We start from the raw sequence: 26117 nt of genomic DNA on the forward strand, positions 1-26117 counted from the left end.
TAGTTGAATACCAGACGAGTTGTTGTTCAATTCCGGCTTCATCTTTTTAATAGTCACCACTCTGAAATTAAAAGGTCCAGTCTATTTGAACAAAAAGACAGTACCCGAAAATCCAGGTCAGTGTTTGTGTTTTTAATTTTCCGTTATTTTACGTCTCACCCTTTTAGTTTGTATTTACTTGTTCATTTTATATATTTCGTTAGTATTTTTGCTGAAGATTTATTATGACAATTCATTTTATTGTAATTTTATTGATTCTCATCCTTGTCGGTTTTTTTGGCCTGATGATGAGGTTTTATACCTCAAAAGCTCGTACAATAAAGAATGTTCTTCCTGGTCTTGGCAATATTATTTATCATTGAGCTATATATATATATATATATATATATATATATATATATATATATATATATATATATATATGTGTGTGTGTGTGTGTGTGTGTGTGTGTGTGTGTGTGTGTGTTTAGGTAGATAACTGTGCAAGCTATATTTGCTGAGGAAGCTGACGTGAGCCCCCCTTTCGTATTTTACTTGTTCTTTGCCTTATATTATTCGTCTTTATTTTTCAAAATCTCTTTCGTGGTTTATTCTTTACTTCTCAGTTCACTTTTCCTTACTGGGCTACGTTTTCTGTTGTTGGGGGTGGGGTACAGCATGGCTTGTAATAATAATAATAATAATATAACGGCAGGTGGTTACACCAATTTATGTCTCCAGATAATTTTGGTTTCGCGCAGAGGTTCGGAATGACGAAATCACTGGAAATTAAGTGATTGGTCTACTATGGTGCCAGGGTTGGGGAGAGTGGGGCAGTTTCACTCAGATTAACAAGAACATTTTTTGTCACTGAATATATACTCGTAATAATAAGATGCTTGTAATCTGTTAACCAAACCCTGGCTGGATATGCACGATAATCACCAACTGCACCGTCGCTATTATTGGGATGATCGTTTAAAATTTTAGCCAAGGAGGTACCTTAAATATCCTGAATCATTTTTGACATAACTGTATGGTAAATAACGCTTGATCGATGTTATTTTATTGTAATAAACATAGTTATTTATGAAAATTAGTCTAAGATCGATTGCTTCAATACAAGTTCCTACAGTAATGTTTCACTAACGAACGGCCGTCCTTCCAGCTTTATTTTTTTTTTAACTTGAGGTTTGCCAACGAAAGAAAAGTAATTACCGAATTACAGTGTGCCTAAAAGTGCTTGCTTTCAGAAACCATCGTCTCACACGAAGAATTTCATTCCGATTTTCTGGTTCGTCAAGACAACAATCATTTAACCCCCTCCCGCCCCCCGACACAAATCCCCAAAACGTATCGAAGCGAACAGTCTCAGTGTCGTTGAATCTCGCAAAATCTCGTGACTTCTCGTCGGTCGTCAGTTTCACTTCACGTGTCAAGGCGTTAGGTCGTGATAGGTCTTCCTCCGATGGACCTTCCCCCATCCCTTGCTGGTACAAGGCCTTCTCAGTCTTAAAAACAGCCCACAAGAAGGAGGAGAAGCAATCTGCGTGGAATTCTTTGAACTCTGCAGAAGCGACCATGCCCAGGGAACATACCGGCTCCTCCAGGAGCAAGAGCCCGTGCTGGCATACGGTCACCTTACCCAACAACCTGTGGAAGGTCAGTAGTCCTACCTATAGTGATTTAAGCATGAGACCAATAACAGATTTTAGATAACAATATAAAAAAAGAGGGTAGAGAAATGTTGATGAACAGAATATCCGCACTATGCCCAGGCGCAGCCATTTATTCAGTTAAGCAATTTACTGTAGATTGATATTTAAATCTTGTTACTAGTATACACAGTGCAAGCGCCGAATGGATGATAGGGTAAGTTAAAATAGGTCTAGGCTTATGTTTTCATTTATAATACTTGAAACAGGCCTAATACTGCGTAAGGATATGACTATTTGACTACTGTTAAAAGTACAGTTTCTGAGCATGACGTATCTCACTCCTGTATATGTTAATAACGAGGTATTATTACAGTTTCGGTCAAATTCGGATATCTAATATTTTTTTACTTGCTATCATATATTTTTGTCATGATTCATACGAAATACTTACTCGCATCTTCCGCAAATTAAGAGTTACGGAGATATTTGCCGATGAATATTGTGCCTTGCTGTTATTGCAGGGATGCGTTTATGCTGCCATGTCAGTTTTTCTGCTGATGCGTTTTTGTTTTTTGTCAATGTATTGTGGGTAAAAATGCCTAATCGTCTTTTGTTTTTCGTTATGAATTATAAGTACGGTACAAATGCTGAAACCTGATTGGTTGCTTTGTTTCAAGAATATCCAATTAACTGCGATTTTGGAATAAGCCGGCTTTCTACAAAAGTGCGCTTCAGTTGACTGCCATGGATTCCGTCGTGCAAGTCTGCAGTGGGTGTTCTCTGTCTTCCTTTGAGGCTATTGGTCGTTTCCATGGACATTTCAATGGAACTCCACAGGTTGTGAATACCTTTCTTCGTGAACATTTAGTACTTCCATCTATTTAAGGTAAATGAAGTGGTTAACGAAAAGGGTAACATTGCAGTTTCGGCCGTGAATTTCACCGAAACTGTAACTAGACGTTAGGGGTAAAATTTCGTTCCCTGTAACCCCTGTGGCAAGCGCGCGCAGCGCAATATTACCGCTTGCCAGAACATACGAGCTTGCAACAATCATTTAAAATGTGCATAAGCCGCGTAGCGGCGTTGCACCGCCCGAAACTGAGAGCGGTACCCATGGCGGCCATGTATCTCTAAATCTAATCATTTGCGGTAGAAATAAAGGTCAGATTCGTTGAAAGTACACTATTTAAGCTAGGGAAAATGTAATTTTATATCGGAAATGTGAATTTGACCGAAACTGTAAATTTACCAATAACGATTTATAAAACCGAGTTACTGAGCAATAGGCCGATAAAAAAGGTGAACTGGAAAGTTCCTTCGGAGTAGGCGGAACCTGGTTAAAAGAAACCCAAATGTAAGCAGCAGTGAGCGCAATAATCGTTATGGCTCATTTCCTGACATAGGCCTATAGTTTGTCTACCCAAAACAGCCAGTAACTGCGGCTTATGTAAGTTACGTTGGTATCCCTGCGGACGATAGAATCACATTCAGATCAGTAACCTGCATTAAAAGCATAATCAGCTTACAGTGTTGTTAGGATTATACTTTATAGCATTTCCTGTAGTTACGAAATAATCTCATATCCATAATCATATGAATTTCAGTATAGGCTATAGTCTTTTGACACGTAGACAGCAACATTCTTCTCAAGCCAATTTTGGTTCACGGAATCGACCCTGTGACAGCGCCCTTAGAATAGCCCCTACAGCATTCGACCGTAAGATCCAATTATCTTGAATATTCTCTTAGTTGACATCAGTTCTCATCTGCAGGAAGGACAGGAATACGTAAACCCACTTGTTATAAATCTGAGAGCGCGTCTGGGAGGCGAAAGCATATGTTAAATAAATTTATAAGAGCGGATTCGGGCTGGAAAACTGCAGCGCAAAATCTGTATAGTTTATTATAAGTTGACTGACATCATCAACCTCCGCACTTCGGGATAAGGTTCCTCTTAAACCATGCAATTGTCAGTAACCCGTCTGTTACACTCTTGGTGTTAGTTGTGCCTGATTTATTTTTCAGTCTCTCTCTCTCTCTCTCTCTCTCTCTCTCTCTCTCTCTCTCTCTCTCTCTGGAATTTTAAAGAGCTGCTGTATAGCATTACCCTCCCCGCCAAGTGCGCTATAGGTCTAACACACTTATTCTTATGACGTGATTTCTACTAACTTGCATAACCACAAGCAATATAAGAAAGGTTAATACTAATATCATCATGAAAGAAAAGCAATAACAAGTATGCAACATTCGGACCAGAAAGGAATTTAGCGAGGTCTGACCGGCTTGGTCATGTCATTTAAAACTCATTGGCTGCTTAATGAATTTTATGAATAAAACAAATATGACGATCAAGTTTACAAGTTTCGTAATTTCCTAAAGGATGCTTGCGTAATATATATTGCCACATTAAAAAGGAGAAATTTTAGTGTAGATGAGCACAGACGGCCACACTGGGATGAGAGCGATAGCAGTTCAGTTTCAGCAGAAGCCCTGAATTCGAAGGTCAAGTTAGGTCATTTCACTGCGGTCCGCCCCCGCCTCTGGTAGGTCGTTATCTTCACTTGTATTTCTTAGGCCGGGTATTCACAATCAGGTTTTTGCACTATGAATCAATTGTTAGGAGAGGGTGGACAGTAAGGTGAAAGAAAGAGAATATGAACGGAGGCACTGTTAAAGGAATGAAAGCAGTTGCAACTAGGTCCCGAAGGGACGCTGCAAAGACCCTTAAGTAATGCCCACTGTGTACCGCATGAGGTGCCTAGCGGCACCATCATACCCACCTACGGGGAAAGAGAGAGAGAGCAGAAGTATAGTGCATGTGTACAATAAAGTCGGGCGACAACACTGAGAAATTTGTGAGCCTAGTCTATTGTACTATTTTTTTTTAGTACTGTACAACCCTTCATTCTTCCTGAAGGACGGAGTGACACCCAAGTGGTCTTTTTCAAATTTGGATGGAGTAAGAATGAAATGTTTATAGACCTAATTCACTTCATTGTTAGACCCAGCAGCGCTGTTTGTAGGCCGTTCTGAGTCCAAATCCTAAAATAAATTAGTTCCATGTAATACATAATTTGGTATAGGCGTGGGCAATTTGCAACGTACTATGTAGGCATATGATCCGTTTCCGCTTATGACCCTGAGTTTAGCAGCATCGATTTAGGTATGTTAAAAAATTATACAATAAATTTCGTTTATTAAAACTCGTGTCCATAACATAAATAAGATAACATTTAATGAATCATTTTTTCTCGTGAAAGTAGGTTTCCTGGTCCACCATTCATAAATAATTGAACCAGCTCCTAGGTTCTAATTTTAAAAAATTCATTAATATTGTATGAGAATATACATCCCTTTAATAACCAACCTTTAGACCATACTCGTTTGTGCCTTTTCTGTTCCTGTCTCCATATAAAGTGAATTGCAACGGCAGCATATAGTCCAACACCCAGCGGAGTTTCCATCGCTGCCATATAGTGTAGACACGACGAAGGCTGAGGGCGAGAACGGAGGACGATGACCTCGATTTGACGTTCCGACTGACAGTACCCTGAGTTATACTCTTTTCATGTGGACGTTCTTCGGTAGAACATGCAGTCGTGGGTGAGCCTTACTGGAATTATATCGTTATAGCCCCGGTGCATCTGTAGGAATTCAAAAAGGTTTATTTAATTTTAGTTATTTTTGCTTTTTTTTTGTGTCTGATCCCGTATGTTATATAGATGTGCTTTGGTAGGAATTCGAAGTCTATTTGAGTACATTCGAATGAGATGGAATTAGACAATCAGTAGCCATCATCATTGGCAGTGATGCCATGACAAAATGTTTATTAAAAGCATATTTGGAGGACGGACCATCTGACACCGACTATAGTGTCTATAGTGGTTGACATTTACACCGACTGTAATGTCTATAGTGGCTGACATTTAAAGTTTCACTCTCAGCGTCCTCCGTTAGGTGTTGATTGACCTTGGCGATTCTACACTGATTATCCATCTATTTTTGCTCTGAAATGAAGACTGAGCAAGGGCCTTCAAAACCATTAGCTCACCTCGACCCGAGGAACAAAGTTGTAATTGTGCATGACATTTAAAGTTTCACTCTCAGCGTCCTCCGTTTGGTGTTGATTGCCCTTGGCGATTCTACACTGATTATCCATTTTTGCTCTGAAATGAAGACTGAGCAGGGTCTTCAAAACTTGCATTTTCGGTTTCAGGCGGGTGCGTCATATATTTTAGCCTTATTGTTAGAGAACCTGTGTAAGGGTTCCTGTTTCGTAAGATGTTGAAATTTGTTTGATTTTCACATGTAATCACGGTTTTGTCTGTGTTGGGTTTGTAAGGAAGGTTTAAATCTGACCCAATTTGGATTTAACGTTCTGCTTGTTGTCATATTAACCATAGTTTCTCTTGGAGAAACTTCAGTCTTAGTGAATTTGAATAATATTGTAGTCAAACAAGACGATTGCATTTGCGATGTAAGTACAGTTGTTTCTTTTATGTTTTATGCTCTCGTTTCTACGGGTATTTGGAGCATGCACGATTCTTCTCTGTTGTTGACCTGTGCAGCAGATAACAGTTTTAAGAGTTGCATATTCAGTATTTCCTGCTACAAGCACACCGAACAGAAAAGTTTATCAGTGTTTATTGGGTTGCTAATCGGACACCTTTCTCGCAACTGATTCTTAATTACTTTGCTTCTAAACAACTAGGTGAGCGTTGGTTTATGCATTCTCGATGATTTACTCAAATCTTGCAAGCAACATTCCCCCCGGTCAGGGACGAAGGCCTTGGTTGGCGGGGATACCCTCCGCAAGCCAATATACGATAGACCTCGGTCTATCGTAGGCCGCGAGGGTCTTGCATTAAAACTAAATCTAATCTTAGTGTTAAGGTTAGTGAGACAGTTTGTGAAGAATGAATGAGTAATTACTTTAAATAGCTTGATTAAATAATGGAGTATACGTTCGTAATTGCTATATTTTCTAATAACTGGATTCAGTTTACTGCAAAGTCGAGATTATTCGAACACCAGAGGTAGGAGCAAGGTAGAAGAAGAGTAAGGTGAGTTCGTGAGAGAACGAGTTTTGCGTTTTCCCGCGCAGTGACGTTACTTGAACCCAGCTGAGTAAGGGGCAAGAGGTTTTGACTCCATACTGTTTTGGAGGGAATTCGTCGATCTTTTAACATTTCAATCAGCTGATAAGATACAACAAAGATGGTCGTATGTGCTGTGTTTGGTTGCGATAATCATGATAGCCATTGCCAAGAAAAAGGCATTTCATTTTGCAAAACTTGGGTTAATCTGTGCAAAAGGAAAGATGATTTCAACGTGAAGAATGCAAGAATATGCTCCACTCATTTTGTCTCTGGTAATGTTGGAGAAAGCCATAGACATATACTTTTAGATTATCATCCTAAAAATGCACACAAACTGAAAGATACTGCCGTGCCTACTCAACAAAGGATATGACTCCAGGTAATATTGTTTTTTTGCTATATCAATAGAAGAGTATTTTAGTTGGCTTAGCTTATTTTAGAATTGAAATTATGTAAGAGAGAGAGAGAGAGAGAGAGAGAGAGAGAGAGAGAGAGAGAGAGAGAGAGAGAGAGAGAGAGAGAGAGAGACCCAATTCAATATTTCTCAAATGAAAATGGTTTGGTTTATTATTAGCTGACTTTGAATACAAATATTTTTATTAATTTATTTATGTCATGTTTATAAAGCTTACAATTCTTTTTGTATAATTTTATTTTATAAGCCTATATCTATGCAACACTTTTGCTTGATGATTGATATAATTTTCTTGAAAGTGATTTTGCTTAAGCTTATTATCAACTCTCTCATATTGTTTGTTAACTCTTTGTTGCTATTAGGCCCATTGCTATAAACTAAAATACCTAGGCTTACAGCATATAGGCGCATAGGTCTAGCCTAGATTTTTTTTATGGGACAAGGAAAATTTATGACAAGATTCTCTCTCTCTCTCTCTCTCTCTCTCTCTCTCTGTATTTTTGTCACTTCGTGGGTTAATAGTACATTACTTAAGCTAGATTCCTCCTCCTGAAGAACTCGCTTAAAAGGCCTCCCTGAACTTGGCTGCTAAAGAAAGCTTTTTTTGTTTTTGTAGACAATTATAGGAGTCCTTTTAGGGGAGCCCTTCAGGCAGATATATCTAGCTAAAGTGAATTAACTATAGTAAGTAGGCCTAATATTATGGCCAAAACTCTCCATGATTTTCAGTAGGCATATATAAAATTATATATCGATATAGGAGTAGGTCTTTATTAGGTTAAGTAAAACTCACGGCAGAATTCTCTCTCTCTCTCTCTCTCTCTCTCTCTCTCTCTCTCTCTCTTCTTATTCTTACTCAAGTAATATATTATTTTATCTTGGTCGTATTTCATTTACAGTAGGCTATACGACAATATATTTTCTTCTGTAAAGGGAAATATCATTTTATCATATTATAACTACTTAATAATGAACTAATTGAACTATAAAACAAGGCAATAGTGACCTATGGCTAGAAATGCATTGCAGTAATATTTGACCCTGAGTAGTTGTGGGTTCCGTTTGATGTCACTGACTCGTCTCGTGCTGCGCGTGATTCCACCTGTCCTTCTTCCACCTTGGGTAGGAGCATCTTATTGTTTATAACAAGCAAAAATTAATCGGCTTCAGCTTTTAGCTACTTTAGTTTATGACGGACTTTGATCAGTGGTATGGTAACATGAATAGAGAGACCGCTACGAGAGCCATTCGTCTGACAGCTATAGTTTCGCTTTCAGGTTCGGTGAGAATAAATAACTACCCACAAAAGCAGACCGCGTGTCAAGACTAGTCAACTACTGGTCGCTACTCGGAAGATACCTCTTGGGAAAACTGTGCTCTCTTTTGAAAGTTGGTGTTGGTGAAGACACTGGTCTTAGACATAGAACTTTTTTTGGAGAATAAACTTCGAACTTTTCTGTGACTGTGGTAAGTGACATGAACCTATAGTGTTTTAGGAAGTTGTCTAATTTTTTCAACATTCAACATTTTAAGTACTTGTTGATACAGGAAAATTATTGCATATTAACTGTATATATACATAGCAGTGGAGGTTATAAGTGATTAACTGAATATTTCATTCCTCTAGGTACCAACGATGAGGCCTGCATCACAGAAGTAGGAACTTGGGAAGAACTTATTTCGGCGCCCTGACATCTCAACAAGTGAACAGGTATACTAGTCGGAAGCACTTTGTGTGTAGTAATGGAGATTGTTTTTAGAAATGGCTAGAAGGAAAGACACTTCCATTGAAGAATTTGAAAGAATATTGGTTAATTAGTATTTATGATAAATTGTTTCTTGGCGGATATACATATTTTAAAAAATTATTCTTTTATTACTTAAAGGTCACAGTCAGACTGGGATATACAGCAACCTTAAGTTGCTTCCTTTTAAATGCCAACTTTCTCGGTGAGAAATATACACATAATTCTGACTTGAATTAAAATTTATATGAATAACTAGTGAAGTATGTTGCTGAATCCATTACGATAACTTGATCAACAAAAGGTACTAATGCTGTGGAACACTAGACACGGTCCAAGAAAAGTAGGTTGCTACTTAAAGTCGGGTTAGTTTTATTATCTTTCAGGCTTGATGAAAGTTGGTTACGGAAGTGAACCGAGTCTGAGGTTAATCTTGGTCAAGTCTTGGAAATTTTATATTAGAATTGGAAGAAAGCAGGTTTTAAGCTGATTGAATAACTTACAGCGCTTCAGTTGTTTTGAAGTATAGGTTTCTTGCTCATACACCCCTGCAACCCGTATAAAATTTATACTGGATTAACTTTATTTTACACTAAATCATCAGCGCATAAGATTGACAAAAATAAAAGGTGGGGAAGGTCTAAAATGCCGATCGTTATTCACGGAAGTTGGCAAAAGCAGGTCACCCAGGAGGTTATAGTAGCAAAAGTACACTAACGTTACTTATATAATATGTAGCCAGGTTGTGATGAAGTTAACTTTGAAGAATGGTAGACGAAAATGTTCGTATTATAAATTCCTGGGCTACGTCCACAGGAAGTATATGTGAAGTATATAAAAGCTCACTATATTTAATACAGGAAACTTTTATTTACTGCCATTGTTTAGACAGTGATAATCACGTAAATCAAAGCTGGAAATAAACAGAGCGTTAAACAATACTCCGCGCTTTTCGAGTCAGTAGGAAGAGATGTTCCCGGGAAAGCATTTATTTGCATAAACTCTAGTGCTGAAATTGACGCTTTGTATGTTGAATGATGATAAATAATCATAAGCTGAACTAAGTTGAAAGGTGTCCAAAACACTGAGGGTGAATTTTAGTATTGCCGTTAATTACTGTACGGTATGTACACGGTCTAGACCTTGGTACGGTCGTTCGATGTTTTAAGTCGATATTTACAATCATGCCTGACACACACGTATACGTTAGTTAGGGCACGTCGTTGTATCCACACCTAAAAGACTCGACTGACTTCTCAGGCTGAAACTAAAAATGAAGGAAAGATAAAGGAAGAGTATGCCGTGTAACTGTGTTGAAAAGAGAGGACATGAGAAATTACAGTGTAATGTTTTCAAATTAAGAGTGCCCGCAGCAAAATAAAGCGGACCTTCAGAACTGCGCAAGAAGGTCGTCTGGTGTTTTTCATCGAATCCTTTCAATATGGTTCTCGCATAACTAAACAGGGTTTACCTTATTTAGATTCCCGGGACTTGTTTTGCCTTCTAGTCTTGAAGAACGAGTAGGTAGAAGGTAAGTAAAGTCTAATATAGAGTTGAGCATTTGACTGGGTGTGTGTATCTGTTCTTGGAAAAGGAGTACGCAAGGCATTACAAATATTTGACGATTATTGGGACATTTTCTTGCAACTATATTGATGATGATGATATACTGTACAGTGAATAAACAGAGCACGGCTGTTCCGCTGGGGTTACAGTCAAAGCATACTGTATTGGCCTTGAGTCAAAGGAAACGAAAGGGGTTGCAGCTAGGGGCCGAAGGGATGCTGCAGAGAACCATATAGTAGAGCAGATAACAAGATAATTGTGCACTTGGTGATACAAGCATGAAATTTGAAACACATATTGCTAGTAGGTCATTTTACACGAAAAAAAAAAAAAACGTTAGCCACTTGAAAATCCAAAATGGTGGCCATTTTTCAAGATGGCCGCCATTTTTAGCAGTCGATAATAGTAAAATCTTACATTCGTTATTTTTTGTGACTTCTTGAGTTGTTGTTTTAATTTAAATGTATAGAATGAATTCTAGAGTATTATATAATAGTAAAAAGTGCATTATAAAAATATTTTATTGCTATATATTGCAAAAATATGTATGATGAATGATACAGTACACTAAAAGATACTTACAAATAACTGAAAAATATCATTCCACTAATTAGTTTTCTTGTTTATTTAGCTATATGTATTAATTAATTCTATGTATACCTTTATGTGATATTACAACAAATTTGCAAAATACATATATATATATATTCAGTATATATTTATATATATATATTTGTCCATTTACATGCATATATAATTATACTTATATAAACACACAATTCTAGTCCTGGCAGGAACATGCACAGAGAGCAGTACAGCTCAGTCCGCTTTGGTAACATTTGCATCTAACATGACAGTCACCCTTACAACCACATTTGTCAGTTCTTGACAGCTTTTAGCAATTGGTGGAAGTGTTGTCCATGTTATTTTCCATTCTTCACCCTCTTTTATCCAGCCCCACATAGCTGGACTTTGCACATCAGCCTGACGAAGTAATGGCTGACTCCATATGTATCCTACTTGGAAAGCTGCACGTTTGGCATGTTCAAGCAAGGCAGACTGACTTGGAGGAATTGAATCATATGCTCTCTGCTTCCTTGCCAACAGGTTACCTCCTGCAAACATTCCATGTTTGCCATGCTGACTTTTTAGCTTTTCCATGCAAAGCTGATACATCATCACATCCGGTAAATGCATAAAAAAATGGAAGCCCCTTAACTTTGTCTGTACCAATAAAATTTACAATGTCATGAACTGGGATGTTTCGAAAATGTTTTCCATGTCCATAAGCTAACCACATTTTCTCTAGGCCAAGTGCAGTGAGATTTGATAGAACAGATATTGCTATAATTAGTACATCAGTGTCTGTAGCTCTGGTTATGACAGTTCTGATTCCTTTGCAAACAGCATTCTTAGCGTGGAGAAAGATCCGTTTATCTGCTTCCTCTTGATTGCAAGGAGTTATGTCGACAAATGATGGCATCAACTTGTTGCATAAAGCTTCTGTTCCTTTTGTCACAATTACTGTACTGTTAGATTCAATTTCAGAATGTATTTTGTCTGAAAGGAAGCTGAACAACTTGTCTTGTTGTCACAGTCATGAAGAAAATTATGCCAGTTACCAGGTGTTTTACTGGTAGAGGTCACCCTCCTTATTGCTTTTCCTCTCTTAGATCTGGTTTCGTGTTTCAAGCTGTCTTTAGTGTACACATCATATACTACGTCAACTCGGTTGTATTTTCTGCAGTATGATCTGACTTTGGGCAGAATATCTTCATTGGCATAATTTTCAAAGGTTTTAGATTTGTTTGGCTTTGCGCTGTAAACCATTGCTGAGCCATCTATGATAATAGCATCGGCCTCTGGTTCTGTGTCAGGTAGTGTGATCTCAGCTTCCAGTATATCAGTGAGCTGAGACTTCTCATCCGTGTGAAGCTTGCCATTGTCACTAAGAGAGGGTGGAAAAGGTTGGTTCTCATACTGAAAAAACTCATTCAGGTCACACTGAATAAGTGACAATCTTCCTTCACCATCATTGTTTTTAAACTACTGGCAACAAGGACATCTTTGAAGAAAAGAATCTTATTCCTATTAATAGGCTGATAGAAGACTTGTTCTCCGGAGGACAGAGTTTTCATAAATGCCCTGAACTGTTCTTTCCCTGTTTTCTGATATTCCCCATACTATGTCAGCTCTGCTTGGCTCCACAATGTCCTTTGTGTTAATACCAGCAAACCTTTGGAGTGTTCTTCAAAGGGATTACCCATGTCATTCACTACTTTTGTCATTTTCAGCACTTTTTCAAGGAATGATTTTTGTGCTGCCTTTGTTTGCTCATGATGACTAGTTTTTGGTGTATTTCCCATACACTAGTAACTTTTTCGTAGTTCATGACAGGATGACTAATTTCAGGTCCTGCTAGCATCCATTGGTCTTTGGTTAAGCCAATGCCTCCGCCATCCCCTTTGATAATGGCATTATTTTGTTCATGGGCTTGGTCTGTCGCCATTGATGAGAAGTCTCTACCAGATTTATGCACAACAAATTTCCATTATGAAAATTTGCAGCTAGCTCTGGATGGTGCTTTTCCAGGGACATCATATCTCTCAGGTGAACAGGTTGCCACCGAGTATAATGACTATTATCATTTGCAAGAAAATAAGGAATAATTTCAGCAAGAACCTCACGGTGCATGGTGAAGTCTGCTTCCCGAAATGATCTAATCACTGCTAGAACTGTCAGTTCCATGTTTAGGATTAGATACCAAAACTGGAACTGTGGACTTTCCATTTTACGCCTCTCACAGAAGTCTTCGAAATGTATGTTTTCCTCAGGAGATTCACGTATATGGTTGTTGTATGCATCTTTTATGAGCTTGTATAAACTAACTGCAGTTACTTGGTGAGCTTGTCTGGTCTTGGTAACGCTTGCTGCTTTCAGGAATGACTCTGCTGTACCAGGTGATGCCACTCCTGCTTCAATTAGAGCACTACACCATCCACTACTTTCAAGAATAGTACCCATCATTTTAAGTGCAGCCTGCTCAATATGCAAACCACCAAATATTATCACAATCCTGTCCTCACCATAAATGTCTGGCCAGTACCACTGAATTTGTTTTGCTAACACAACAGATCCGTCCTGCACTATTGCTTGTTTCTGTAATATAGGTAACCAGTTCAGAAAAAGCAGTCGGATAGGCATGTTTTTTGTCTCTACTCTCAATAGTAGCCTCATATTTTTTAGCATTTATATAAGCTCTTTCCCTGTTGTAACAATGTTACAAGACATAGTGGGTGATACTTTAGTTCTTGTGCTACAATATCAGGGCCACTAAGGGTTGCCAGCAGCTTGCCATCACCAAGTGTCATTGCACACTCTTTTCATCTATTATTAAGTTTTCCTGTCATTGCTTTTCAGAACTCTTCGGTTCCCAATTCTTTACTACACAAAAAAGATAAAAGATAATTTGTTTTTTGTTTAGTCCTTTTCACCTTATTTTGTAGCTCCTCTCCTCATTATCTGTGCTTGATTTCCGTTTTTGAGCCCTTTTGAGCTTTGTGTTATTAAACATCAGTCTACATTCTTGGCAATATTGCAGTAACCACCATGTTCTGTTTTATAACTTGGAGGCAACTTCAATTCCTCTTATTCAGCCTGTTGACAGAGACAGCATTTGTTCCAATCAGTTTGTTGGTTTGGTTTGGATTTGTTGCAGAAGTAGATGGGCAATCTTGTTCTGATTCAGCCCTCATAACTGCAATTACAAGGATAAAAATCTGGTCCAAATCTGGTCATTTAATCATAAAAAACCCTACAAATAAAGATACATAAAAATTTGCAATATCTAAAAAAATTGGGTAAGTAGTGGATTTTTTGTGTTTCACATGTGAAAAATGGCGGCCATCTTGAATTTTGGAGTGGCTAACGATTTTTTCATACTGTGGTGGGTATTGAGGTCATTTGTGCCAAGTTTCATGCTTGTATCATCAAATACATGATTCCATGCAAATATCACAGTTAGCCGCCCTTCTAAAAGACTGCGTCCACACCAGTTACAAAACACGGTGAGAACATAATATTAAGACTGACAAGTAGGGTAACAAGTTGTTAAGTCGTTGAGAAACATCGTAGTAAACATTTTGGTACGGATTTGTGGGGCGACATGTTGGCAATCCTGGTGTGGACGAGGTGATGTCGTCAGAGACCTCTCACCAACCAACAGACCAACGAGTGGACAAGAGACAAGACGCTGCAGTTGATAGAGTGTTATCGGAGCCACACGTTGTTGGGGCAACCAAGCCATATGTTGTACAAGAACCGCATTAAAGAGGTCAGATGCTTGGCTTGACATTGCCAACGTTCTTAATGTAGACCAAAAAGAGGCTGAGAAGAAAATAACAAAATCTTATTGTACAGTTCCGAAGAGAACTCAAAAAAACTAAAGAGAAAAAATCTGGCAGCAGTGGTGGTGATGCATACCACAGCCAGTGGTTTGGCTTCGACAGCACGTTGTTCCTGGTGGTTAAACACACCCCACACAAGACATATGACGTTGGTTTTCAGGTAAGATGATAAGCATTTTTATATAATACTACATTTATTAGCATTAGGCTGTTGCGAATGAAAGCTTACAATATTCAGAAAACAAAGTAAAATTAAACTACCAGTATATCTGTATAGTATTCATTGTACTATCTTTATCATGTCCCATGTGCATACTCTCTACATGTGCCTGTATTCTGCCACACAAAACAACAAATGATGCAGCTGCCAGCAACGCATCCTCACACGACGATATGTCTGCCACTTCTGGAGACATTGGTGTGGACAGTTTCACCAAGTCGACACTTATTGCCGACATGTCTCTCAACATTGTGACAGATATGTCCCCGTACATATCAGGAAATTTGTATCCAGATGTCTCCTACTGTGTCCCCCACAATGTTTCCAATTGGTCTCCAAGCAACATGCACTGGTGTGGACGCAACCTAAGTAATGCCTGCAGTGCACCGCGTGAGGTGCACTGACGGCGCTACCCCGCCACGAGGGCTATTGTGCTGGGAGAATGAGAACCGTAGCCCCTTTAAAAACTTTTAGCGGGAGATTTTGCAACGTTTCATTCTTATCAAAATTAGGATTTAATGCAAGCAATAATAATATAGGCCAGTGTATAGAATAGATGCAAAATTAAATAATTCGCACTCAGGCTAAATTTACCAGGGCTAGGCTTATGATGACACACCATTTCCCATCATGCACTCTCCCCGCCAAAACGCGAAGGTAGAGATGCTCCTGTGGTGTTTGCAGTGATCTAATTTGTGACTTAATAATGAAATGTATTTACATTGATTCCAAATACTAATGGATTTGGTTTCGTCATAATTGTTTTCACGACGGCAATGTTCGAAGAATAGAGATATATCTAGATTATGTCCAGTTTGTAAGATTCATTATTTATAGGGAGTTTTATTTTATACGAAAGTTTATACGTCATTTACTGTGTACACAGCACCCTGTTTCCGGGCCCAATGGCCTTAGCACGCGCTCACTCTGAAGACCGTAGAGGCTTTGAGAGGGTATGTGTTACACATGTTAATTGTGACTTACAGTTCATTGGTCATATATTTCTACTTATGGTACTACTGTCCAAACCTACAGTTAACTTTTCTGACGTAAATTTATCAGAGTAGGGAGGTACTTTCCGATGTTTGTACTTGCTTAATGTAGGAGTTACTGTAAATTTTCTTAAAGACTTGGTAATCCTGAGATGGTATGTAATTTATGTACCTAAATATCCGTTATTCCAACAGCAATGCCTAACTTTCCTCCAAGTGGGCTATTTCAAGCAAAGAGGGGTTCATACACAATAATTAGTGTCGTCATTTTTCTTCTTTTCAACTTAAGTTTTACGGTTTCTGATTATTTTGCCAGTATTGGTCCAGTCCCTGAATCTACAACTTTTGATAAGTAATGTATGGCACTTTATTCAAATATTCAGTGCAGTGGGGCTTCCTAGAAAGAAGGGTGCCTTACTTCTGCTGCTTCTGATAAGCATGTCAGGTCAGCTATGAATTTCTGTAAATCATATGATTATATTCAACAGGTACATTAACCCATTAATATTTCTGGTAATGAGTTGAACTCATATTGGTTATAATAAGTTTCAGCCACAGTTAAGGCCAAAGTTTGCGAGCCTACTGGGAACTGTCATCATTGTGCCCTATTGATGGTCATCAACCAAAGGAGAAATTGACTGAGACCTTAAGAAATTATAGATTGCCCCACTCCAAGGAAAGCAATCCAAATTTTAACTAATGAGGAACCTTAGTTTGATAATTCATGTAGAGAGGCATACCACAGTTCGATGATTAATGTAGAGAGACACACCACGATTACATAGTTCAGCAGATACAGGAAAGAAGAGTGAGTTAGATTTTATGGGTTTGCTGAGAGAAATTATGAAAATTTTAAACTGAAACAAAAGGAAATAACGCATCCTGATCCTTGTTTGAACAAGTGAAATTATCCCGTCCGTAGACTTAATACAGCTATTTTTTTCCTCCCTTTGTGACTAAAGGAAATATGTCCACGAACCCGAGGGACAAAGTTGAGCTACAACATTGTGTTTAAGGGTCAACATTCTAAAGAGGATGTTCTCCACAAGTGTAATTTTGAGCCAGTCTTAAAAAAAATTTGCCTTATATCTAAGAGACAAAGATTCCTAAATCCCTCGACAGTTGGTTTGAGGTGTTCTGTCATTATTTTCTTGTAATGTATCTGAAGCCTTATCGTTGCTTTTGCTCTTTAACCTTTTACCAGACAAGTGGAAATTATGCTATGGCAGCTCGGGTGCAGATGCAGCAATTCCAAGTTAATCCTTCAGGGTTGCTAAGGCGTTACTGAAGGTTCTTTGTAGCATTCCTTTGGAACCTAGCTGCAACCCCTTTCATTCCTTTTACCGTACCTCCTTTCATATTCTTTCTTCCAGCTTACTTTCCACCCCTTTCTAACATTGTTTCGTAGTGTAATTGCTAGGTTTTCCTCCTGTTACACCTTTGTGACCATTTACTCTCAATTTTCCTTTCAGCCCTGAATGACCTCATAGATCCCAGCGCGGCGCCTTTGGGCTAAATTCTATATTCTGTATTCTGGGTTGCTAAAAAGTGAACTTTAAACACTGAAGCTAGTCTCTTGCTTCCTGATATCCAGGAATGAATAAGGTGTCTGTGATACTCTTGTCGATATTGCTAATTAGATGCAAGATGTGTTCAGATTAGTTTTTATGCTATCCTTCTAAGGTGCCAGTAAGGCACTTATCATTTTAAATTTGTTAGATGTCAGGCGTTGTACTCTAGATATCAGTTCCAGTTTTTTGAGGAACTGACAACAGAGTTGTTGTTAGTAGTGCTTTAGGGAGACTAGACTTCTCTAGTGATTCCCAGTGTCATATACTGGAATCTGCAGTTTTATTTTTTAAAAAGGGGGATGGAGTTATCTCAAGCCTTATGAGATCTAGAAGTTTAAGTAAGAGATGTATTTAGTGAGGCATGTGGCAGAACTCTGGCGAACCTCTCTCATAATTAGCTTGATTAGCTATTCTTGGGCTGTGCTCCCGTTCTGATTCACATCATATCAGCAATGCTGTACCCAGTGATTCTGAATATAACCACAACCCAAATATTTGTTTTTCACAAGATTTACGAAATATAACTATAATGAAAATTAGGTATTGTTTTGTAAAGATTTTTGTATCCACAGTGACAACAGTCTTCATCAATTTTGTTCTGCCATTGCCGATTTACATTTCTTTTCTCTCGATATTCACAAACTCCTGGTTATGTTTAGACTAGATACCGTAGGGGAGTCATGCCAAGCGTCTTTGCAGCATCCCTTCGGCCCTTAGCTGCAACCTCTTTCATTCCTTTTACTGTAATTCCGTTCATATTTTCTTTCTTCCATCTTACTTTCCACCCTCTCTAACAATTGTTTCACAGTGGAACTATTACACCTTTAAACCCTCTTACTGTCAGTTTCCCTTCTGGCACTGAATGACCTCATGGGTCCCAGCGCTTGTCATGTGGCCTAAATTCTATATTCTATTCTATTCCATTCTTTCAGACTAGATTTTTTGGAGTAGTGACCTATTTACAAGTATCAAAGGTGATTTTGATTAAGACCGGCATCAGGCGTTATGTTTGATCATTATCTGTTTGAAACAGTCATCAAATGCTCCCTAGAAACAGTGATTGCTCTTGTGCTCCCTAAGAAATAGTGATTGCAATGTGCTCCCTATTTGCTACTTGTTTAGTGATTGCTACTTGTGCTCACTAAGAAACAGTGATTGCTAATTGTGCTCCCTAAGAAATAGTGATTGCTAATTGCTCCCTAAGAAATAGTTATTGCTAATTGTGCCCCTAAGAAATAGTGATTGCTAATGTGCTTGTGATTGCTACTTGTTTAAATAGTGATTGCTCCTCCCTAAGAAATAGTGATTGCTAATTGTGCTCCCTAAGAAACAGTGATTGCTACTTGTGCTTCCTAAGAAATAGTGATTGCTACTTGTGCTCCCTAAGAAACAGTGATTGCTAATTGTGCTCCTAAGAAAGTGATAGATGATTGCTAAGAAATAGTGATAGCTACATGCTCCCAAAGAAATAGTGATTGCTACTTGTGCTCCCTAAGAAATAGTGATTGCTAATTGTGCTCCCTAAGAAATAGTGATAGCTACTTGTGCTCCCTAAGAAATAGTGATTGCTACTTGTGCTCCCTAAGAAATAGTGATAGCTAATTGTGCTCCCTAAGAAAGTGATAGATACTTGTGCTCACTAAGAAATAGTGATAGCTACTTGTGCTCCCAAAGAAATAGTGATTGCTACTTGTGCTCCCTAAGAAATAGTGATAGATACTTGTGCTCCCAAAGAAATAGTGATAGCTACTTGTGCTCCCTAAGAAATAGTGATAGCTACTTGTGCTCCCTAAGAAATAGTGATAGCTACTTGTGCTCCCTAAGAAATAGTGATAGCTACTTGTGCTCCCAAAGAAATAGTGATTGCTACTTGTGCTCCCCTAAGAAATAGTGATTGCTAATTGTGCTCCCTTAGAAATGGTGATAGCTACTTGTGCTCCCAAGAAATAGTGATAGCTACTTGTGCTCCCTAAGAAACAGTGATTGCTAATTGTGCTCCCTAAGAAACAGTGATTGCTACTTGTGCTCCCTAAGAAATAGTGATTGCTAATTGTGCTCCCTAAGAAATAGTGATTGCTAATTGTGCTCCCTAAGAAATAGTGATTGCTAATTGTGCTTCCTAAGAAATAGTGATTGCTACTTGTGCTCCCTAAGAATTAGTGAGCTAATTGTGCTCTCTAAGTGATAGATACTTGTGTTCACTAAGAAACTTGTGCTCCCAAAGAAATAGTGATAGCTACTTGTGCTCCCTAAGAAACAGTGATTGCTACTTTCTGTGCACAGCAGTGCCAGTACCAGGTTTCTTTCATTCGTGTCATTATGAATCTGTTGAATGACACCTTGCCAGTGTTATTTATGCAGATACTCTGCTGTAGTAGAGGCTGCAATTCAATTGAAAAGCGCCTTGCAAGATTGCCTTAGTTTTCCTGACGTTTTGTTTCTCTATGAATATATATCATGTGCATTTTGTTTGTTGTTTTGTTTTATTTTTTATGTCATGTTTTTATTTTCACATTTAGCCATTCTGTGGGATCTTTGTTTTGCAACCTCATTACTATTCGTCACATGACTGTCCACTCATTTTGATTAGTTATAACAATTGACCAATAAGGATCCCACGTAAGGCGGCAGAACAAACAAATACCAAAAAAAGAAATGTTTTAAGCAACCCGTATTTCACAGATTATTCAGGAATGGGAGTTCAGCGGGTTATTAATGGACTACCTCGTGTGGGGGGGGGGAGGTTAGTGCCGTCAGGGCACCTCATGCAGTGCACTGTAGGCATTACGTAAAGGTCTTTGCAGCGTCCCTTCGGCCCTTAGCTGCAACCCCTTTCGTTCCTTTTACTGCACCCCCGTTCAAAATCTCTTCCTTCTATTTTACTTTCCGCCCTCTCCTAACAATTGATTCTTGTGCAACTGCAAGGTTTTCCTCGTTACACCTTTCAGACCTTCTTACTATCAACTTCCGTTTCAGCGCTGAATGACCTCATAGGTCCCAGTGCTTGGCCTTTGACCTAAATTCAGTATTCAGTTAATGGACTATTTTGATTTCTTGTTTGAGATTCAAAATAGTTGTAATTTGTAGAAAAACGAATAAGTAACTGTAAAGTGTCAACCATAGAATCACATTACAACATGATTGAGGTTATATACAGTATATATGTATATATATATATATATATATATATATATATATATATATATATATATATATATATATATATGTGTATGTATATATGTATTTATATATACTATTATGTATATATATTTTATATATATATATACATATATTAAATTGGTGTGTATGTGTATTTGTGTTTGTGTGCACGTGCTCATGTATGCATAAACGTACTGTACACTACATAAAACTGCTAATTACTCTGAATGATTATATACTAGCAGTTACGGGATCAGAGGAACACTTTATTTATACAAACCTATCAACTGCGGATGGTTATGTTCAGTTTATTGATGCTTGACTTTTCCCTTCCAGGTAAGCACTGTGTATAAGAGAATGCTTTGGTTATATTCCCGCAAGAAACTACCGAAGCCATTCACTGGGTTTCGTGGGGACAGGGACTACAGAACCAAAACATCTTGAAGGTAAGCTGTAACTAGTAGTTCGCTTGTGGCATCGTAGGTTTATGCAATAAAGAAACTGCTTGTTCTGAGTGACACAGCAGCCCCTTTGCATGAGAGACTGACTGCATCCGTTACAGGACTCAGTCTTGAGTTCAGCTGCTGAAGCTTCAGAGAATGCTAGAGATGGGATGAGGGAGTTCAGTCAGATTTAGTCAAATGAGGATTTTGATGTAGGTGATTACAGAGAAATCCGCGTTAATTACCATCTCCATTGTTGTGTTTCCATAATTAGTCGTTTTCATACGACAAAAAGTGCCTCAAATGGCTATTGAAAAGAGACGTGGAATAGCAATTTAGAACTTTTAAAAGTGATGCAGGTGCAACGCGTTTGTGATGGGCCATGAAAGATAGGTCGTCAAGAATTCATTTCCAGAGATGCAAGGGCGATTTCTAAAAAACTGTAGGGACGAAAGTACACCGTAAATTGATGTCGTAAAACATTTAACGCTTTACCGGAAGGTTACAGCAGAAACAGCGGTCTTAATGTCTTGATGCCTTGGGTAATTAACGCCACTGTTATTGGTCTGCACACAAGTTAGGGATGAGGAGACCCGTAGAAATGTAAAAAAGTTAATCATAACATTCATGGCTTTAGAGGACAGGCTGAAATTAATTGTCTTTAGGCGCACAGTTATACTTGAATTCTTCAAGAGGCTGCCCTGTTTCCATTTCCTGCCCCTGCAAGCCGTTTCTCCCTCTGCTATATTAGAGGGACACGTTCATGTATATTTTTTGCTACCATTAGTCAACCTTTTCGTTTAAGAATGCAGCTACCTACACTTTTATTATAAAAATAAGGGCTTTGTCCTTTTAATAAGTCAGTCATATACGCAATGACTACCATTAAGGGCGTTTCATGTTTCATAAATGCGTTTCAGGCATCAGTAGGTTATCATTCATGTCTTTACTGCCGTTAGGAGTCTTTAACCAGTATGTGCTATGTTCAGACAAAGCATACATACACACATGCATGGTTAAAAGCGTAACCTCTTCCTATTTCGTTGGTGGACGTCATATTATTTTAGGCCGGTGGTGTTACATGTTTTGAATGGTATCCCATTTAAAATGAGATGTTGGCGTTTTCTGTACTGAAGAGATGTATCCGTTTTCTATGGTGAGGATCCGGAATTTTAAGATGTTTTTTAAGAGGTCAGATCGTTACCGTATTATCACAGTTCAGTTTTCAAATATTTCCTTGTGGACATTTAGGGTTTTGATTGATTTACATGATTTTGAGGTTTATTTCCATCGCAAATTTATGATATACTGTATACAAAATTAATAAAATTACGATTGTCAGAATACTGCACCCCCTCTCCATATAATCAGTAAACACAAGTTTTTGCCGTATTATCACACCAAAAGTCAAAATTTTGACAATATAAAGAAAAGCTCTTCATTTGCAGTTTTCAAATATTTCCTTTTACTAAAAAGCTGTACCGGTATCCTGTTCTTTAGAGTTCAATTGTTAAAGCATTAAATTTTGCCCTCGGTAATTTTGAGGGGAGAGAGAGAGAGAGATTCACTGCAGTCAGCTTGTAAGGCCTTATAAAAACACACTGCATGGGACTCAGATGTGTATGTAGACAATAATAACCAGGGCATAAAAGCCTCCTTCATCCTTTAATTTAAAATGTTTACAATAGAGCAACTCTTCCGAAAGCATAGTAAGTAATATAGACCGTGTTGTCGAAGTCTGATATCTGTTTACAGTACAATAAAAAAAATATATATATATATATATATATATATATATATATATATATATTATATATATATATATATATATATAATATATACATACAAATATGTTGATACAAATACAAAACGGACAATGCATAATAAAAAATTATAATTTTTTTCTTGGGAACATATCACATAAAAATGTTTAACTAACGATTTGAGAACTATATATTCATCATTTATCTTGTGACATTTATCGATTGCTTAAATCATGTCAAAAAATAACTATATATATATATATATATATATATATATATATATACATACATCAGTTCATTTTTGGACATGTTGATTTAAGCAATCGATAAATGTCACAAGATTTAATGATGAACGTAAGGCTTCTAGTTCTCAAATCGTTAGTTAAACATTTTTATGTGATAATGTTCCCAAGAAACAAAATTATGTAATATTTATCATGCACATTGTTCGATTTAGTCACATTTGTACGAAACATCAGTGTTTTGTTAATGAGTCTAGAGTACTTGTGCACCGTAAGAAAACGTTCATAACAAGCACACAAGAAGGATATGATGGAAAATTATGGTGATAAACTCTCCAGGATTGACCAGACAGTGTACAGTAAAGACAGTATCAAAGTTAAGCTTATATATCTGATAATTACGAACCACCGTGGTTCTGTACGTAATTTTGATATGTATGTAGTGCTACTGTAGTCATAAGATTGTTCTGATATTAAATATATAGGTTCAGGTCTGAACTCTTTATCAGTATGAGATATCTCTGCATTTCCCTTTACCTTCTCTTACTTCCTAATGAGCTCCATAATCTTTGGAAGCTTGAATTTCAAGTCAATGGTCCCTTTAGTGGGCTTGTTTCATATGAATAGGGTTCATCCTCTGAATAATAATAATAATAATAATAATAATAATAATAATAATAATAATAATAATGATGATGATGATGACCAAATCCAATTGAGGACTTATCTCCTTAGCTTAGGCAAGCCCAACTTGATGAGGTGGTCATAATTGAGACAGTCTTTTTAACAGTTAATAAAGGATTGAAACATAGAAGAATTACCTTATGATTTTCGTAGTTTTCAGTTGACTACTGTAGTTCAGGTATTTTTTTCGTTCCTCGTCTGTTACAGATTAAGAATTTTCCAACTTTGCTTTGTACTTCCACACTTATACCCGTGACCTTATAGGAACTGACGTTACAAGGTTGATCTGGGTTACCACAGTTACAGCGGAAACTCGGGGTGGTGGCTATAGCAGTTGCATGAAGAATTCTGCGCTTTCCTTGCACTTGCTGAAGATGCTTTAGTTTCGGTTTTGATTTCTTAATGAACCTTGTTCGTTCCATACATTCCAGTACTTTAGTTCCTTGTCCCATCAATGGGGAAACTCTTGTCTCGCCCTCTTTATACATACAGACATAGACAATATATATATGTATATATATACATATGTATACAGTATATAAATATATATATGTATATATATATATATATATAATATATATATATATATATATATATATATATATATATATATATATATATATATATATATATATATATATATATATATATATAATTTGTGCGTATTCGTGCATTGCTTTGCAACAACTCTTATTGGGCTAGGTTTCACGTTATCTAATAGAAATTCGATGATGTATAGTGGTACCATGAGATGAAAATCGTCGTGCCCATAGAAATTTTTTTCCTTAAAATTAATGATTTTGATCTAATCTAATAGGATGTATTAGCACTTAATTCGTGAAAATCTTTAAATTTTTCCACAGTAATTTCATAGCTAGGAGAGTTATTACGCGAGCTCCGTTAGAATTCTCAAACAGTCCCGTTTTCAGGTTTTATTGACAATTTCGACATTTTAGCTAATCCTTAACGTTTTCTGGGCGTCAGTTGAAGTCTAATTCCATCATTTCCTTGCTCTAAATTGTCCCAGTTATTAAACAATCTATTTCTGACTACAGTGAGTGTATTATTAGAGCCTTCCCGTTGTGGGGTAGTACCGTCAGTGCACTTCACGGGGTGCACTGTAGGCATTACTAAAGGTTCTGTGCGGCGTCCCTTTGGCCCCTAGCTGCAACCCCAGTCATTCCTTTTACTGTACCTCCATTATCTTTCTTCCATCTTGCTATCCACTCTCTCCTAACAATTATTTCGCAGTGCAACTTCGAGATTCTCTTCCTGTTACGCCTTCCAAACCTACCTACTCTCAATTTCCGTTCTCTGCGCTGAATGACGTCGTAGGTCCCAGTGCTTGGCCTAAACTCGATATTCCATTCCATTAGCGTTCCATGCATTCCAGAGGCGGAAATGTTGCCTTACAAATGTCGTCAAGAAATTCACCTATTTCCCCCCCTTTTACTTACCAACTGGGTTCCTTCGTTGAGGTGTTGAAGGTTAGTATAGGCCACAGCTGCTGGGTCTAGATAGGCGATAATCATGACGATTTGCAGACCTTGTGCCTCCGAGTATTGAGATTGTCATTTTACTGCATTTCAGAACTATTAGATTTTATTAGCTCTAAAACTTGTCATTTTACTGCATTTCAGAACTATTAGATTTTATTATTTATCAGCTCTAAAACCGAGATTCATATCTTTTCTTAAATATATATATATATATATATATATATATATATATATATATATATATATATATATATATATATATATATATATATATACATATATATATTATATACATACACATACACACACATATATATAGATTATATACATACATGCACACACACATATGTATATATATATATATATATATATATATATATATATATATATATATATATATATATATATATATATATATATATATATATATATTTTTTTACATAAGTCTCTTCAATAATATTCTGGCTTCAAGTCGTGATTTTTTTTTTTTAAGTCTTTCCAATGATCTGGCTTCCAAGTCGTGATTTCGCATGATCTATCCCAAGCTTGATTTATTTCTTTCAGTTTCGACTTAACACTTGTTAGTTTTATGTAAAAGAAAACTATTGTGCTGGCTTTGTCTGTCCGTCTGCACTTTTTTACTGTCCGCACTTTTTCTGTCCTTCCTCAGATCTTGA

At 37.4% G+C, this 26117-nt stretch overlaps 1 long non-coding RNA gene across 1 annotated transcript; it reads left to right on the top strand.

Moving 5' to 3' along the window:
- The first annotated feature begins 1394 nt into the window (after positions 1-1394).
- Positions 1395-22491, top strand: LOC136853195 (uncharacterized). Its single transcript, XR_010857384.1, has 4 exons — positions 1395-1640; positions 8428-8617; positions 8778-8861; positions 21146-22491. It is a non-coding gene; the product is annotated as an uncharacterized lncRNA (long non-coding RNA).
- Positions 22492-26117: the final 3626 nt, after the last annotated feature.

The sequence above is a fragment of the Macrobrachium rosenbergii genome, chromosome 26 (genome assembly GCF_040412425.1).
Source record: "Macrobrachium rosenbergii isolate ZJJX-2024 chromosome 26, ASM4041242v1, whole genome shotgun sequence".
NCBI classification, from domain to species: Eukaryota; Metazoa; Arthropoda; class Malacostraca; order Decapoda; family Palaemonidae; genus Macrobrachium; species Macrobrachium rosenbergii.